The sequence below is a fragment of the Triturus cristatus genome, chromosome 4_1 (assembly GCF_964204655.1).
Source record: "Triturus cristatus chromosome 4_1, aTriCri1.1, whole genome shotgun sequence".
NCBI lineage: Eukaryota > Metazoa > Chordata > Amphibia > Caudata > Salamandridae > Triturus > Triturus cristatus.
The window spans coordinates 1,214,679,352-1,214,684,351 of NC_140585.1; the positions used below are offsets into that span (position 1 = coordinate 1,214,679,352).

General features: G+C 53.9%; 1 protein-coding gene, 1 non-coding gene and 1 pseudogene across 2 annotated transcripts in view; all 3 read right to left on the reverse strand.

Moving 5' to 3' along the window:
* The window catches only part of LOC146856424 (28S ribosomal RNA), a 7,770-nt pseudogene extending 3,173 nt beyond the window's left edge, over nt 1-4,597 (reverse strand).
* LOC146856423 (glycoprotein-N-acetylgalactosamine 3-beta-galactosyltransferase 1-B-like) overlaps nt 1-5,000 on the reverse strand; it is a 303,265-nt gene that overhangs the window by 238,541 nt on the left and 59,724 nt on the right. The gene's annotated exons all lie outside the window — the stretch shown is intronic.
* The window catches only part of LOC146856425 (5.8S ribosomal RNA), a 154-nt gene continuing 117 nt past the window's right edge, over nt 4,964-5,000 (reverse strand). The window contains exon 1 of the ribosomal RNA XR_014959093.1: nt 4,964-5,000. This exon is cut by the window's right edge and continues 117 nt beyond it. This is a non-coding gene — a ribosomal RNA (5.8S ribosomal RNA).

Sequence of the window (5,000 nt, forward strand, 5' to 3'; positions counted from 1 at the left end):
TTGGAGATGATTTGATGACATCCATTCATCCACTTGGATCAGACAGTTTTTAAAACGCTGTCTAGTTCCCTCTGGGTCAGGGCCCAAGGTGATTAAAATCTGAGTATCATCAGCGTAAGATATGACATCAAAGCCATATTGTCTGATCACAGCGGCCAGTGGAGTCATATAGTGATTAAAAGGGGTGGGGCTCAATATAGAGCCCTGAGGAACACCCATCTTTACTGTTCGTTCACTAGACGTGATGTTGCCCATCTGGACCACGGTTTTGCGATCTCTCAGATAGCAGCTGAACCAGTTTAGGGCCGACCCCCTGACCCCCATCTCCCAAAGTCGACGTTCAAGTATGTGATGGGAGATGGTGTCGAAGGCCGCCGACAAATCAAGCAGAACAAGGATGGCTGACTGCTGCTTATCCAAGGCTAATCTAATATTGTCCGTGATCTCAATCAGTGCTGTCTCTGTGCTGTGTGCCGCACGGAAACTGGATTGAGAGGGATCTAAAAGCTCGTGGATGACTTACAAGCTGCCTATTTACTAGAGACTCCAATATTTTTCCAAAATATGGTAGCAGGGAGATTGGCCGATAATTCGAGAATATATCTGGATCCGCTGAAGTTTTTTTTAGAATAGGCCTGATTCTGGCTTTTTTACAACACATTGGAAAGTCGGCTTTTGCTAAGGACTTATTGAAGATTTCAACTAGTCTAGTTAGGACTGTGGGGGCCAGCGAAGGGAATATTTTAGGAGGGAAAGGGTCATCAGGGGAGCCAGATTTAATTTTTGTGATGGCCTCGGTGACCGACTTAAGGTCACATTCCTTAAAATTCTGTAGATAATCATCTGAGATCAAAGGAGACTGTGAGAGTACTACCAGGTCTGTGTCTATGTGTGCAGGGGCCGACGGAAAAGTGCTATGGATATTCATGATTTTGGCCTCGAAGAAGTCAGAGAGGGAGTCCGTCCATATTTGGGAGACGGGTGCTGCAGATGCATTTGTAGTTGTTCTTTGAGAATATGGTATAGCTCCTTAGAGGAATTCTCTGCCCTATTTATTCTATCAACCAAATATGATTTCTTGGCTAGTTTGATATCGAGCATATAACCATTATGCATCTTTTTATAGTTGTCGCGATTAGCGAGATTTCTGGTTTTCCTCCACAATTGTTTTGCAATACGGCACAGACGTTTAGTGGCCTTAAGTGAATCAGTGAACCAAGGAGAGTTTCTAGTCTTGGGCCCATTTAAAGTTTGAGAATCACTTGAGGAGCCAAGATGGCGATCGGGACGGCAGCGTAGGCTCCCGGCTCCGTGAACCTCCGCATCCCGCACAGATATCCTGCATGAGATCCTTAGCCTGCACTACATGCCCGTGTTGGTGATTGAGAGCGGCAACCGATCGCGTGATTCTGAAGTTTCTGGCGGCGGTACCGCCGGAGAAATGTTCACCTGAAGTTTGTGGCCTGTGCAGCCCTGGAACCGGGACCTCGAGTGGACAACATGGCCGGGCGGCAGTTCAACAACAGCGGCCATTGGTGACTGGGTGGAGTCGGAATACCGGAGCGGTGCGGATATTGGCCGGAATTTCGCCGTGGTCATTCCTACCACTGGGCGTAGCGGAACGAGTGCATGCCCGAGGTGGCAATTCCAAGATTCTTCGGTAATTGCCTGAGCCCTCGCCAGTGAGCTGCTCGGACGCTGCCTGTAACTCGTCCCGATTTTCGCGGGCTGCTCCCGGATTTTTGCGGGCGCTCGCCCAGGGTGAGGATAACTGTTACCTGTGACCATACACCGGATATATATTTTGCCTGCCCCCGGAACCCTGTTTGCAGTACCATGGAACTTGATGCGCTTGTGCCTGAGTCCCAGTCCCAACCTGGGGTGGAACTACCCTGCGGCCATCTTGATAGGATGGATTCTATCATCCTTTACACTGGGTCGCAGCAAGATTGGGAGTGTGTGGCTAAGAGGAGCGTAGCACAGCGTGCGCGAGGAGCTGTGCTGGGGTACGGTGACCTTCTCGAAGCTCTCGGTGCCCTTCGTTCCACCCTGGTTCACGGCGCCTGGGTACTGGGAGAAAGCTTGATGGTATTGCGTCAGCGTCGGAACAGTTGCGATCTGCCTCTCCCCAGGTAACCAGGGACTTGTTTTACTTCACACAGGAGGACAGTGTCGTGGCCGCCCCTGTGAATAGGGGAAAGCTGGAAATTCCTGACAATGTGCCAACGTGTGGTCGGCTGGCTGTAGGTCGGGTCTGTTCCGGAGGTCTTAGATTTGAGCAGAAGGTGGCGGCTTTGTCCCACGCACAGCCTCCGGCGACCCAGGCAATAATCAAGCAATGGTCGCCTGCTCTGGCTGATTCCTACATCCTGGACCTTGTGTGCAGGGCATGTCCTGGGGCAGTACTGGGAAAGATGATCCCCCATAATGATGACTGTGTTGGTATTCAGAGACGTCCACCCTACATGTGTGTGTCGCTTCCGGTTCCTTTTTGGACGCTCCCTTTTCTTGTAACATTGGACATGGCACTGGGTCGATGGGTATGCATCGGTGGATTCGCAAAGAGAGGCCAAGGATAAGGCTGATCCTTCAGAGGGTGTCATCTAATAGGCGGGCGGGCACAGGGGTTGCGTGCTCTCACGGCATAACTAATAGTGTAATAGGTGCATAACGCTCCCCATTTTCCTTTGACATGGGGGAAAAAATTTTTTTTTGTTGATTACTGTTTGCTTTGGGGAGGAACACGTTGTGCGGGAGGGAGAAGCCGGGGGCATGTTTGAAGGCCCTCCTCCAGTTTATTAATACTCTCTCCACTCCCCCGTTTGGTGGGGTTTCTTTTCTTTCTCCTTTTTCTCTGTTTCTTCTATATTTCGGGTCTGGTTCTGGGGCGACAGGCACACTGCTGGGGGGGGGGGGGCCGTAGTCATCTGCAGAGGTGCAGGGTGGGGGGCTGGGGGAGGAGATTTTTTAGTTTTTACTTTGTTTCTATGGCCTCTTTTCTCTTCTCTCATCTTTCTTTGTCTTTCTTTTCAGGGGTCAGTACGGTAGGTTTCCTTCGCTGCCAACCACTGCTTTTTCATTTGTGCCTCAATTTCCGTGGTGCTTTCTGGGTCTTAGGGCAGGGGATAGCAGGCGCAAATGGCTCGTGATATTCTTCCACATCCTGAACCTTCTGTTTCAGCGCCATTGACTTGATAGATTGCTGTTTATTGTTGACGTTTACTATCTGCCCGCCATTTTTCGCTACTGGGAAATTGTTTGGCACCTGATCCTTCCATTCTCTATTATAAAAAATGAAAACCTTTTATGTCCTGGTTTCCTACTTGGGCTGCTAAGTGGCCAAGAGTATACTAGCATGGAGATTCTGCTCCCCGAGGTGCTGCCTGTGATTGAAATTTGTTTTCTGTTAATCCAACTGCTTAGCGGCCGGCCCCGGGGGTTGTAGGCCCATACTTGTCTTTGATTGAAATGTCAATAAAGATTTTTACAAAAAAAAAAAAAACGTTTGAGAATAGGGTGAGATCGTTTCAGCCCCAAGACCTCTAATCATTCGCTTTACCAGATAAAACTGGGGGCTCCGAGCGCCAGCTATCCTGAGGGAAACTTTGGAGGGAACCAGCTACTAGATGGTTCGATTAGTCTTTCGCCCCTATACCCGGGTCGGACGACCGATTTGCACGTCAGGACCGCTAGGGACCTCCACCAGAGTTTCCTCTGGCTTCAACCTGCACAGGCATAGTTCACCATCTTTCGGGTCCTATCACGCACGCTCATGCTCCACCTCTCCGACGGAGCGGGCAAGACGGGCCGGTGGAGCGCCTGCCGCTGGAAGCACGGCGGAATCCCACCTCAGCCGGCGCTTGCCGACCCTCACCTTCATTGCGCCACAGGGTTTCGCTCGGCCCTCCGACTCGCGCACGTATTAGACACCTTGGTCTGTGTTTCAAGACGGGTCGGGTGGGAAACCGACATCGCCGCAGACCCCTGGCACCCAGTGTGGGCCTCCCCGCCCAGCGGCGCAACGCGGTCGGGGCGCACTGAGAGTAGTCCACCCCAGTCGACAGTCGCACCAGGAGCAGGGGGCCGGTCCCCCCCTTCAACCGCCCCGGCGCACCCCGAGGGGCGGACGGGAACGGGTGCTCGGGGGAGGGTGCGGAGGCGGTTGAATCTCCCTCGGCCCGGCGGACACGGTGAAGCTGCTGCCACCCCGAAGCCTTCCCAGCCGACCCAGAGCTGGTTGTGGCGCACCGCCGTTGAGGAAATGCGCCCTGCGGGGCCCTGGTAGGGCGCGGGTGCCGGTCCTGCGGAGGGGATCTGGAACTCCGATGCCACCGACCTTCCCGCCGTGTTGAATACTCCGGGCGGACTGCACGGACCCCACCCGTTTACCTCTCAACGGTTTCACACCCTCTTGAACTCTCTCTTCAATGTTCTTTTCAACTTTCCCTTAATGTACTTGTTGGCTATCTGTCTCACGCCCGTATTTAGCCTTAGATGGAGTTTACCACCCGTTACTGGAGGAATCCTGGTTAGTTTCTTTTCCTCCGCTTAGTAATATGCTTAAATTCAGCGGGTCGCCACGTCTGATCTGAGGTCGTAGTCGGAAGATAACACCGGAGCGTTAAGGGGGAGCTGGGGAAGGCCAGCCCCCTGCCGGAGCAGGGGCCTGGCCTCCCGGCAGCGCGCGCCCTCTTTCCCCAGATTGCATCTGGAGGGGTTTCGCCCTCGCCGGGAAGCCAGCCGCGGAGGAGGGCCACCACGGACAGCCACGCACCCCCGGGTGGACTAGTCACGAGGCCCCTTCTCGGAGGCCAGGCGCGCCAGCAGCGTACCTCCGCGGCAGGACCCGGTGAGGGACCCTGCCACGGGCGATCGGGGGGTCTGACCTTATGTGGGGACGAAGGGGAAGCGGAGCTCACCCTGCGACAGCCCCAGCCGCGTCCTGGGGAAGCCCCGGGGCCACTGACCCTCAGACAGGCGTAGCCCCAAGAGGAACCCAG